The sequence below is a fragment of the Protopterus annectens genome, chromosome 1.part1 (assembly GCF_019279795.1).
Source record: "Protopterus annectens isolate FY-2018-M chromosome 1.part1, PAN1.0, whole genome shotgun sequence".
NCBI lineage: Eukaryota > Metazoa > Chordata > Ceratodontiformes > Protopteridae > Protopterus > Protopterus annectens.
Genome location: NC_056726.1, coordinates 1,634,550,763 through 1,634,564,855, shown reverse-complemented (window position 1 = coordinate 1,634,564,855; position 14,093 = coordinate 1,634,550,763).

The window sequence follows — 14,093 nt, the reverse complement described above, 5'->3', positions numbered from 1 at the left end:
ATGTAACTGTCATGCTTTTCACCCTGCAGTGTTTGTACCTAAGGAGAGGAGACAGAAAATCAGTGTTGATGAAGAAGAACTTCTCAAACATGTCCCTGACTCTCAACAAAATGTTGCAGGTATTTTTATGTAGTATATTTTGCTCCACATTCATAAGAACTTCTAAGGAATATGCAGTGATTAGCTGTACATTAACTGATATGTGTGGTTCAGTTGTCTGGTAAGATATGTCTCTCTGTCTGACTGTCCTACCAGATTAATCAAGGCCATGAGATTCTTGTTTTACCCAATGACCGTATTCCTTAAAATGGTTAAAAATAGACATATTGAATATAAAAAGTGGGATTAAGCAGCACTGTGTCATTGCCCAGACCTTGTGCCCCATTTCCAGAAGGCACCTTAATCTTGTTTTATTTATTTATTTGCAGTTTGTTAACCGGAAAAGTCCATTGGGCCAAAAAAGAGCCCGTTTTCAATGGAGGCCCGGGGAGAAAAGCTCCATGTATAAATATTACAAAGCTAATATCAACAAAGTTAACAAGTGCAATACAATTTTCAAAAACTACTAAAACACAGTAACGTATAAGACAGAATAATAACATTTGAGCAAGATGTTGCAACAAAGCATTGAATGAAATTAAAACACAAGTATTTTGGAGTACATAAGTATAATTTGGAGTGCAGGCATATATGCACTGAGTTTCATGAGGTGAGAGGTAGGAAGAATTAAAGGAGAGCACAACAGTGAGAGGGGAATAGTTTGAGTTATGAGAAAGGAAAAAAGGGGGAGGGAGTGGAAATGAAAGGAGTCAGTAGATTGAGTTTTGAGAAAGGAAAAAAAAAGATGGGGAACAGAAATGAAATAGAGGGAGTCAGGTGGGGTGAGAGCATAAGCATTCCCAGTGAGAAGAGAGATGGGAATGGAGAATTGTCTTGAAGGTGGAGTGGTTTTGGGTGATTCGAATGTGTGTGTGTGGGGGGGGGGGGGGGTGAATTCCATAGATGAGCAAGGGAAAAAGACAGGAGAAATTGCCCTGGTGTGCATAAGGGTGTGTACACTTTGAGGAGGTTATGGTTACTGGACCTGAGTATTCTGTCAGGATAATGGAAGGTGAGTATGGAGGAGAGGGAAGGGCAGTTGTTGGGTTTGAAAATGAGTTTGTGAGCAGTTACCAGTTGAATGTAAGAGAAATAGTGGCCAATTCAAAGAGTACAGTGCATCACAGTGGTGAGTGGAGGATTTTGTCCCGGTAGCAAACTTAGAGATTTTATTGTACCGGGATGACAGTTTTGACTTTAGGGCGGATTGAAGGTTGGTGAAGAGGGGGCACCATACAAGAGAGAGGCAATGAGGTAGGAAATCGAGAGTATATGCTTGGATGAAGGAGTGAGATAATGGCTGTGATGATACAGCATTCTGAACTTTTGGTGTGTTTTCTTCATACTAGTTTGTATATGAATGTCAAACTTTAAATATTCATCAGTGATAACACCAAGAAGTTTTGTATGAGAGACAATTTCAATGGGAATCTTATTCTGACTATGGAGAAGGAATTTTTATCATTAGAGGTGTTTTTAGATGGGGTAAATATTATGATTTTGGTTTTGGATGCATTGAGAACAATGTGATTATTCAGCACCCAAGACTCGGTAGAAGAGGGGGCATCTTGTGTTAGTTGCTTGAGTTTGGGGAGGGATTGAGCCTAGCAAATTATGGTGGAATTGTCTGCATATTGGACAAGTTTGATATTAGGAATGCACTGATGAAAATTATTAATGAAGATGTTAAAAAGTAAGGGACCTAGTATTGAGCCTTGTGGAACTCCTGTTGGGGTGTGAAGGAAGGAACAGGTACTATTGTTCCACTTGACGGCTTGTCGTCTATTAGAAAGGTAACTGGAAAACCAGTTACTAGAGGGGAGAGAGATTGAGAAGAGAGAGTTTGTACAAGAAAAAGTTGTGGGAAACAGTATCGAAGGCCTTTGATAAGTCTAGGAGAAAGGAAGATACAATGTTGCCAGAATCTCGGGCACAGTTGATGATGTCAAGGAAGGACAGAAGGGCAGTGGTAGTACTATGTCCAGGTCTAAATCCATGTTGAGTACGGGAAAGAAGTTGATTGTCTAGGAGGCAGAGAAAGAGTTGCAAGTGTATGCATTTTTCAAGGACTGTTAAGATAGGGGACAGGTTGGCTATAGAACGAAAGTTTGAGATTTCAGTATTGTTTCCTCCTTTGTGGAGGGGAATGATGAATGCTTTCTTCCAGAGAAGGGGTACATGGGATTCTTGGATTGAATAGTTGATAAGTATGGTGATGGGAAGACCTATGCCATTGCCAGCTAGCTTGAGAAAGTTAGATGGAAGGTTGTCTGGGGCATGAGAGCATGGTTTTAGTTTTAGTGGAAGTTTTTTCATGGTGTGTAGAGAGATGGGTCATATAGTAAAGGGACGGTGTTGAGCAGTATTGATGTCAGTGGGACTAGAGTTGAAGGTGTGGGATGAGGGTGGAGTAGAAGTGTTATTGGAGAATGATGTTCAATAGCTTGGCTATTGAATCAATAAAGAAGGAGTTGACTTGGGTAGCTAAGGTGTGATCTGGAGAGTTAGGGTCAGGGCAGGGATTGTCTTTTTTGCCAGGAGAGAGTAGAGTAGATATACTGTTCCAAAATTTTTGGGGGGTTTGATCTATGATTGTTTTGAAGCTTGGAGTAGTAGTACTTTTGGTCTGAAGCAATTTGTTTTTCACTTTATTACAAAGTTGCTTATATTCAATAAGGGTTTTAGATGTTTTAGATTTTTGGTAATGCTTCCAGTATTTGTCTTGGAGATGCATGAGTGCAATAGTTGTTTTAGTTAACCAAGGGGTGGATTTGGTTTTGATTCTTTTAGTTCTTGGGGGAGCAAAGCTATCTAGCAGGTTATTGAATGAAGTATTGAAGTATGTAACAGTGTCATCAAGAGGGAAGGTTTTTACAGGGTTCCAATTAATATGTTTTATTGAGTAAGATAAATCTTGAGGGTTGAAGTTTTTTAGGGTACGCGTTAAGATGTATTTGTGGTGAAGATGGAGGAGGATGGTGAGCAATGAGCAAATGCAGGAAGATGATCACTGAGGGAGTCGGGTAAGGTGCCATTGTCAGAAATGGAGTTGGGGTGAGAAACTAATATCCAGTCCAGAATACTATCAGAGTTGTTGTCTTTACTAAATCTGGTAGGAGGAGAAATTATTTTGGTGAAGTTGTATAGGTTTAAATTCTGAGGTGATGAAAGTGATTGAATAGATGTCCAGTTTATATTTATTTCACCTAGGAGTATAAGCTTCATTGCTTATACTGGATGAGAACCAAGACAGGATTTCTTCAAGAATGGGGATGTTATTTCCTGGTGAAATATAGAAGGTGGCTATACATATGTTTTTATGGTTATAAATTTTTAGGAGGGCCAGGGTTAGTTCAGCTGTTGTGAATTGGAGTATAGGCTTGGCATAGGATGTCAATGTTAGGGAAGAGGAGAAAAGTAGGGCTACTCCACCACCTTTCTTTAGAATTATGTCATTTCTTATGATATTGTAGTTGGGAGGGGTAGGAGGGCTAATTACAATGGATGTTTTCATCCACTGCTGAGTACAGAGATAAAAGTAGTAGTGATATTGAAGTATCAATATATATTTAGAAGCCTTTGTACATAGTATCAGGAGCTACTATTAAGTACATTATTTATACAGTTCTGTAAAAAGAAATACTGTATAGATCATATACAAATTGACTAGTTGTATCTGTTTTTTAAATTTTCTAAAAAAATTATTATAATGTGAATGATAGGGAGTTATCAAACAGGATATACATCACAAGACAAAGAAGTAATAATTTTTAAAGCACTGGATATACAGAGGTCATACAAAGCCATAGTTTAGTACTCAGCATTTTGATAGTCTAAAGGGGGTTCCTATTACGTTATCAAAAGATAATGTAATCAAACACCCAAAACATCGAAACGGACGCATTTCACAGAACGCATTGTGGGATTGCAGTACAGTGAAGATTGGGATATTTGCCCTTTCCTCAATGCAGTGCGATCTAAAAGTTGGAATATATATTTAGTGGGGGGGTGGGGGCGCAGCCCCCCACAATAAAAGCTTCGATATTCGGACGTTTCGATGTTTTGGCCGCTCGATTACATTCTTTCGATAATGTAATATGAACCCTCTCAAAGGTATTAACTAGCCTACCCAACCTTCTCCTAGCCTGATACTTTGCACATAAGCACTGTCTTCAGTATTTCTGTACATGATGCACCAAAATCTCTTAATTACATTAGTTTCTTATTCTATAGCTCATTTTCTCATTGTGCCATTTGCTATTACATTTCAGATCATATAGTTTGTCTTATCCATTAATTGTGTGCTAGAGTCTAAGGCTTTCTGTTGCCTACACCAGCCAGGCAGCTCTCTGTAGTACAGTATTCTGACATGCATACTGAACTGTAACCTCAAGGGCAAACTTAGCACCCTTGATAAGTCTTGTCGTTGAAATCCTGGTGTGTACCAATCAGTATTTGTCATTTAGATGTTCCCATGCTCCGAGATGAATGGACACCCCTGACAACACAGTCCATGATGTCAGCTGTCAGCTAGGTAAGCATGGTCACCCCTATGCCCACCAATTCTTTTTCATGACTCACACAGTTTGCACCTTGTTCCTTGCTGTTATCATTAAAAGGTGCTGCATTTGCTTGTCTTTTCAAGGTCTACATGATTTTTAAAACTCACCAAATCATGCATCAGATGGCAGAAGGAGGTCCTTCACAGCAGTAGTGGGTGGGTCCCTTTTAGAACCTGACCAATGTGATGAAATTTGTTCACCTTGGTCTCTGTTCAGGTGACTGGCTGTGACTTAACCCTTTTAGAGATGTCTATATTTTATATGGCCTTTCATCCTCATCCCTCACAGGAACAGACAGAGGTCATCCCTGACTATTATGAACATGACCGTGAGTATACAGCATGAGGGAGGTATGGCAAGAGATATTTTTCTGACACACAGGGGCTTAGGGCTCACAACTATATGTCTGATCCAGCTTTATTCCAATTCTTCTTAGTGAAGTCACTTCCTGAAGTCTGGGATCAGAAAGGACCTCTCTCAGACCATGTTTATGACTGTTTGAGTTGGCTGTTAAGAAGCTTTCTGTCTTTTGCCTTTGCCAATGCTATATCTAAGGCTAAGGTCACTGGCATGTGTGTGACTTGGCAGAATGGATTGGCTCAGGTATTCTGCTGGCTGCTTACTTTGGGAAGGAATTGCTGTTTGACAAGGCAGTGTGGCTATTGCTCAATGACTACCTTGGAAAAAAGGTAAGCTCCCTCTGCAATGAAGGGACTGTTCCCATGCCTTCTGCTCTTGTGCTATTCCAAGAAGAAGATATTTATCCATCTTAGATACAAGATCAAGCATCCACTGCTGGTTGTTTCCTTTGCGAAGGCAGCTAGCCCTAAGGGGATTTTTATGTTGGTCTCCTTGCCTTACTTTGACTATTCTCTGGAAAAGTGTGGGAATAGTTGCTGTGGTTCATCCTACTGGGAGCAGCTTTCCATTAGGGGTCAGCAGAGTATGAGATGAACCTTCTTCAGATGTAGAGATCTCCTTCTACCAGAGTATTTCTTTCACATTTTTTCCTCCATGGGTTCCAGTGACACAGTAGGACTCTTTAGGTAGCCTACACTTCACAATCTCTGCAAACTTCACTCACCTAACCACTGACAATTTGGGCAACTCAGGATAAGTATTGCTAGGCTTGTAAGGAGGGCTCTAGGGCCATTAGCCTAGTAACCTCCTATGAACCTATGAACCATGGGGAATGGAGGCAACCCCATTTACTAAAAGAGCTCAGTCATTTTTTTTTTCATTAGAACAGATGTTGCAATTTGCTCTTTGCTTTTGTGTCCTTCCTTTGCAGTCCCTTTGTCTCTCTATTTCATTTTTGTGTCCTTGCATTAGGGGTCTTGGTTCCCTGCTGAAGGTATGCCTTTTGCTGTCCCTCAGCCTAGAGAGTCTGTTTAGATGACTGCCACATTGGAAAAGACTAGAAGTAGTAGAACTCATATGCACTGCTTTCTGGGGTGAGCATTGTCAGATTGCGCACACCCGATTCATGGGGTCTTCATATGGGGTCTATGTTAAATAAACGAACACTTGAAATGTCAAATGTCATATGGTCAGCACCATATGATCGGCATTTCAAGAGTTCGAAGGTTGACTTCAATGGCGCCGTATGGTACAGAATGGGAGAATTTCCCTTTTCTGCACTGAAGTGCGGTCTCGGAGTTGGTATATTTAAGTAGGGGGTGTGTGGGGGGGTGCAGGGGGGCTTGCCCCCCTGTTCGCACTGTTAAGGTATGTTTTTCTTTCTGTTTTTTTATTATATATTCAAACTTTCAAACTTCGACCATATGTTATCGAACATATGGTATTCGAAATTTTGAAAGTTCGAATATATAACATAGACCCTTCATATGATCATCTCTTTCTCATTTGCAGGCTGACAGAGCTGGAGTTGGGAAACTCCTTGTCAGTTATTCTTCCACTAGAGGGACCTGGAGGCATGAGCATTATGGCCTTGACATAAATATAGATTAGGCTAAATTTTGGGCCTGTTTGCTTATTTGGAGTTAAGTGCAGCCACACTCTTTAAGTTATCATAGCTCACCTGTGACTGCACTTTGCTGTGCCTCTTGAGGAGTCCAGGGTGACTTTCCAGAATGGTTCTGACCTCCATTTGTGTTACTGCTTGTTTTTTGTGACCCCCAGATATGTGGAAATTTCTAGTTAGGTCCCCTTTAGAGATCTTCATCTAACTGCCTACATGAGGCTGGTGGTAGTGATGGTGATGATTATGAAGCAGATTGCCTGTGTCTCTGAAAATGGGACTGTCTTGTTTCTGTGACTTTTCATATTTCATCCTGGCATGTTCTCCAAGATGTGACTCTTTAGTGAACAGGAGCACAATGCTATTGTCCCTTGGGGATAGTGAAGAGTATTCAAGAGACTCGTCTTGCTCTTAAACATTATCCTCTAAACAGGACTCATTTCTGTGTGTGAGAATGTGCATCTGGTCATGCCAAACCACTTCTCCAAGTCCTTTCTGAAGCTGCAGCTCCAAAAGTTGTGATTGAATTGACTCTTCAGTGTTAAGAACTTCCAAGATCAGTTGTTACACCTTATGTGTTTCACAGTTCTCCATTTCTCTTACTGGGTCTCAAAGTGGTGAGAAGGGGCTTGTCTTATCCTGTTTAGGGCTTGCGTCTCTTATTAGACTTAAGGGACTAAGATAAATTTACTTCACCATGCTCCTTGTTGGCCAAGAATGTTTCCAAGTCATTTGTCCGGCACTTGGATCCACCATGACCCCAGCTCCAGAACATTCCTTCACCCACCTGTTTCACCAGTGTGATGTTTGCTAGGACTTATGGCTACTGTGAAGCCTTCCACTCTGGTTTTAAATGGAAGTTGTTATCATTTGGATAGTGCAGTACCCTCTAATATTCCCCTCATTCTAATCATATGTTCTTGATATTTTAGATGCCTGTATGCGTAAGTCTTGCTTTTTTCCCACCAAGACTCCTAGGCATTATCCTGTCCATTTTCCCTGAAGGAGAGCAAGACTGAGGCCTGGCTCCTTTGGGAATACTGTTTCCCTGCACTCCCTTTGAAGACACTTCTCCTTCAATCGACTTAAAATTAATGTTCAACAGGTTTGCTTTCTGCTTTTGATTCTGTGGATCCATTGTGTTGGAATTCATCCTTTAGTAAAACTGTCTTCCTAGCAGCTCTGCCTTAACCATTGGTTTTCCCAGAATTGGTCCTCTAGGTGTGATCAGCTCTTTCAGTCCCTTTCAGGGTTCAGATCCCCCCATCTTGTTCACACTTACCCTAAGCAAACAGTCCTGTTTAATAACTGTTTCAAATGTTGGGACCCACTAGAGTGAGTCCTGAAACAAGTCCACTGAATGTCAGAAAAAGTGGACTTTCATAAACCAAGTCCAATATGGCCATTTCTTGGAATATTCCCTTTTCTTTTATGTATGTCTATCTTGGAGTTGAAATTCAGGGGTATGGGCATGCCCCTCCACAGTGGGGGTGCAGGGGGGCTTATCTCTCTGTGCAAAAAAAAAGAAGTTTAAAGAAGAAGAGTGATGTTGAGATTTGGTCTTCTCCCGGGTTTTCAATCTTTATTTTTCAGCTTGTTCGCATTTGGAACTTTAAGTGCTGATATAATATATTTTAATATGGAGCTGTCCCATTTACAATCTTCTGCTAGTCCATCTTCCTATTTTGTGAGGGAAACATTGGGGATCATTCTATGAAGGTCACAGAGGTGGCTGTGCAGATTTGTTAGAAAGAATATTGGTTTATCTCCCTTTCTGCAAGGAAGGCAAGACTGACAGTTGTTAGTTTCTCCTCATAGTATCTTATCAGATTTTTTCATGCCCCATTGAGAAATGTTACCTACTGGCTTTTTTGAACAGTCAAAATCTACTCTTCCAGTGGAGTGTCTGTAGTGCTTGTTTATCCTGTTTTCTGACAGACTTGGCTGCAATAATCTTTGGTCTGCAGGGCTCTCCTTCTCCAAGCATTATTATTCTGACTGCAGCTGTGAGACTGTCCTCCTATTGAATAAACTTTAATCAGAATTCAGTCTTCTGACCTTCACTGTGATGTGGCCAGCTGGGTCATTCCTCCCTGGAGGATTACAGTTTAAAATTTTGTAGAGCCATACAAACTATCAAGGAGGGTACTTGATATTAGCTATAGCAGATACATTCTTATCATATTAGCTCATCTTGGTATGTCAAAAATACCCTCCTGCTAATTCCGTGTGGATGGAAGGTCACTCCATGTTGAATTTCCCTGTAATTTTGTCAACTATATTCTGATACTTCAGTTGGTAGAACGGGAAGTAAAAATCTTCATGGCTGTTTCTTGATTTGAGAAAACTGTGTACTAATAGTTAAGGGGCTGAACTGCCAGGCATGAGGGATAAATGCTGTTATACACTCAACAAATGCCGTTACAGCATACATTGTTATGGGTGCATTCAGTGGGAAACATGATGCTGAATGTTGATTGGTTGAAGGTTGAATATAAACGAAGGACTCATCAAGAAGGATTCTCATGAATATAAGCTGGTAAAGTAATAATGTATCTGTTATTTACCTGCATGGTAGCCTTTATTGTGTACCCAAAAGCAGCAAGTAGGGCACACTTAAGTGTGTAGATGCCACTATTTTGTATAGGGTCATTTATAATAACACTGATATCTCTAATAATAATACTATAATATTACCTTATTTACCACATGCTGACAAATGATACTTTTTAGGATTTTTAAGCAGAGTGTTGATGCATGGGGTCAGGTAATTCTTCACTCTGATGAAAGCACAAAAACACTTACAGAGAGAAGGAATTAAAAGCCAATACCAAAGGGATCTTGCTGACTAGGTTTACAGGTGACTGCAAGTAAGGAACATTTAATCCCCAAATAAATTATCCATCCTGCAGGAAGGTTTGTCTCAAATAAATAACTGGTGCCAAATCATGGACTGAAACTAAATGCCATTATTGTTTCCTTTGGGAAGTCCTCTACCCCAGGGAGCTACCACATTGACAATATTCCCCTAAGAGCTGACCCAGTTAATTTGGGTTTGGGAACTTATGTGGACTGTGACCTAACTTTTCACTAATGTGTGTATTTCTGTAATAAAGTCCTTCTATGTTGCACAGCTAATAAACAAAGGGATTATGTCTAGATCTATGGATGTTATTGTCCCCCTTTACTCAGCCCTCATTAGGCCAATCATTGAACATATAATGCCCCCTTTAGTATGTATTTGTCTAGCATGTAGCTGTTTAGTAATGCCCAAGGAGATACCTTACTAAAAGGATACAAGGCCTAAACAACCTGTCCTATATGGACTGACTGAAAGCCCTGTCACCATAGTTGGTATCATACAGACTGCTAAGTGACGACCTGTGTCTGGCATACAAGGCATCCTCCAACCCATTACTGAAGGATTTCCTGCACTTCAGCATGTCAGATGGAATCAGAAATACGACATCAAGGGATCTAAACTGCTTCTCCACTATCAACAGAATGGTTTGGAGGGACAGATATATCTCACGGATGAACAGACTGCCCATCCACATAAACCAAAGTTCTTCCCTCTCTATTTTCAAGTGCAACTTAGATCCATGGATGGGAAACAGAAAATATACCCCAGGACTGACCCCTGCAGTACTAATGGTCAGAGGCAGCACCTAAATGCTTTATCCCATGCTTGGGTCCCTCAAATTATCTATGCTATGATCTTAGTTATTCTTATTAGGGGTAATATATAATTATTGACCATGGGTTGGGTAAGGCCAGTTTATAACCTGATGGGATAAACACTTATTCTTACTAGGAGTAATATATAATGATTAATCATAGGATGGGTAAGACCAGTTTATAACCAGATGGGTTAAACACTTATTCTTGCTAGGAGTAATATATAATGATTAATCATAGGATGGGTAAGACCAGTTTATAACCAGATGGGATAGGTTATTTTGAGCACAAAAAGGGAAATTGACTAGGCTTAAAATGGCATAATCAGGTAATGTTCAGTGCATCAGTACAGCTCTAGCTGAGTCATGAATAAAACAGCGCACTTTACAAATACTTTCTCAGTGCAAAAAATGTTAATGTTTATCTATCAAGTTCACTTTTAGGCAAATGTACTGCATACAGAGTGAAAATGTTAATACTGTGACCTGTAATCTGCATGTCTGCATGGAATTTAATTACCTGTAAATTACTAAGTGACTTTGTATCATATCCTGTCATGGAATATCACACATTTCTGTACATACACCTATGGGTTACTAGGGGATTTCATATCATATCTTAACACTGAATGTTACATATGTGTGTATATGGTACCCTTTTATAATTGCAAAATACTGAAATCTCCAATTTCAGTATTTTGTGACCAGAAAGGTGAAACCTTCAAACACCGAAGCTTCGCAATCCCGAAACTGCAAATCCCGTACACACAGCATACACCACACCACACCACACACAAACCACAACACCCACACTACAAAACAAATAAACACACAAAAACAAAACACCAAACGTCCACATACCTACACTAGATATAAGCAGGGGGGCAAGCTCTCCCCTGCACCCCCCTTTTGGAGGGCTGCGCCCCCTACCAGACCCCCTACTTATATATACTAACTCCGAGATCGCACAAACAGTAAAAGACAGTACACTCACACCCAGACATTCCACAGTCCCTCGTACACACACACCCACACACACCCACACACACACACACACACACACACACACACACACACACACACACACACACACACACACACACACACACACACACACACAACACACATAGACAAACACCAACACATCCAACAATTACACACTCATACATTTACTTTCCTACCCTAACTCACACATACAACTTGCAAACAATCTCACATACACTCAAATTCCCACCCAAAACCCTTACAAAACACTCACTTACCTTAGATTCCACATAAATCCATATACTACGCTGAACAACATCCAAACCAAACAGTGTATGTCACATAACATAAAGCCCTAACTCACACATACAACTTGCAAACAATCTCACATACACTCAAACTCCCACCCAAAACCCTTACAAAACACTCACTTACCTTAGATTCCACATAAATCCATACACTACACTGAACAACATCCAAACCAAACAGTGTATGTCACGTAACGTAAAGCCATAACCTCAAATTCGAAATATTCATCTTCGCGAAAATGTACTTTCAACATTTTCAAAATTCACCTTTATGGTCGCGAAATGCTGAAATTTGAGATTTCAGTATTTCACGATTATGAAGGGGAACCATGTGTATACATTCACCTATGGGTTTACAAGGTGACTTCTTATCAGATGCTGTCACTGATTTCTGTGTGTTTTTGCATTTTTAATTTCTCCAAGTCTTTTGGGTTTCTAATACCATGACAGGAATGGACCCCATTCCTAAGTCAAAGTACGATTAAAATTCATGAAATTAGTATTGTTTCACTCTTTGATGTTAGCCAAAAGTGCTCTTCGCAGCACCTGCAATGTGCCCAGTAATGACTCTTTCTGCAATTCGTGCGGTGTTACATGAATTGGTAACATATTTAAATACGATTGTAAATTCTTTTTATAAGACCAGTTGCTCCTACTACTGTTGGAACTGTCTGGGTATCTTTCTTCCACATGGCTTTCATTTCTGTCTGCAGATCAAGGTATTTTATGACTTTGTGTCTCTCTGCACGCAAGACACTGTAGTCACTAGGTGTGGCGATTTCAATGATCAATGCTACTTTTGTCTTCTTTTCTTGGACCACTATATCCGGTTTTGTAGGCTCTATCCTTTGAACTGTTGGTATTGGGTGATCCCATGTGATACAAACTTCATTTTCTATGATTCTTTGTGGCTCATGTTTCCAGTGTTTTCAGCCACTTCAATACCATAATCTTTGCACAATCTCCAGTGTAACAGTCTTGCCACATTATTATGCCTTTCAGTATACAGTGCCTCTGCCATTAGTGCATCACAACCAGCAACAAAGTGTGTGACTGTTTCCAATTTGGTTTTACAAAACATACATATGTCTGTTTCTCCTACATGTTTAATGGACTTTGTAAACCAGTGTTTATGTAGCCCACTATCTTGGGTTGCCAATATTAACCTTTCATTTCTTGATCTGCATTTACCTCTCCTTAAGCATTCCTGCATTTGTTTTTGATCAACATGAGGCTCTTCCAGAAGTTTTTTGTACTTGTAACTATATTTATGTTTTTTCCACATTTCTTGCCTTCTCATCTGGTCCTTCACCTTATATTCTTTCATTTGTTTTTTAGCACGTTCAGTTGCTGCCTGGTTTTTATCTACTTCTGGTTTGAGTTCCATTCCTGCTTGAAGTCGATATGCTTCTGCTAAATTAAGCAGAGATGTCATCTTAGATTTATTCTCCTCATGTTTCAAAACTTTCACTACATTTGGATCCTGTGAGGTCAGCAGATATGTGTGGAGTCCCACGATTGCAGATCTATACATGTAATCAATTTCAAGGAGGCCCATCCCTCCTTCGGAATGGGGAATATATAATCTTGGTATACACTGATTTTTATAAATCATTTGGTGAGCATGAAGCATCCTTCTTGTTTTAATATCCAATCTATCCAACACTTTTTGGGGCCAGTCAATCACTCCAAACTATAAGTTAGGACAGGAAGAGCAAATTGATTTATGGCTTAGATCTTGTTCCTAGATGTCAATGCTGTTTTCAGGATTAATGTAAGTCTTCTAAAGTACTCCTTACTGAACTTTATTTGCATTTGTTCATGTTTTATTGCTGATCCTTCATCAGTTCCCAAGTATTTATACACTCCCTCTTGCTCAAGTTCTTTTATATCACATTCTTGTCCCAAACTGATGTTTTCCTGGTGCTGCAGTTTTCCTTTTTTAAAGGTTGCTTTTGCACATTTATCAAGACCAAATGACATTCTAATATCATCTGAAAAAGTTTTGACAACCTGCAGATGTGCTTTCACTTTCTCATCTGATGAGCTATACAGTTTTAAATTATCGAGAAAGAGAAGATGAGAAGTCATTAGATTTTGTTGTTTTCTAGGAGCCAAATTGTAACCATGGCCTAAGCTGTTGCTTAATGGATTAATGGCAAGGCAGAATAGCGACGGTGACAAAGAGTCACCCTGGAATATCCCCCTTTGAATTTTTATCCCTGGGATAATAATCTGACCTTTATCATGGCTTAATTGCAAAGTGGTCTGCCACTGTTTCATGGTTACTGTAATGTAGTCAATCAGTGTAGGGTGTATCTTATACATTTTTAAGCACTCTTTTATCCATGAATGTGGGATACTATCAAATGCTTTTTTGTAGTCAATCCATGCCATACTTAGATTCTTCCCCTTCTTACAGTTCTCCACTATAACTTTCTTTAATAACAAATGATCCTTTGTTCCATATGACTTTTTTTAT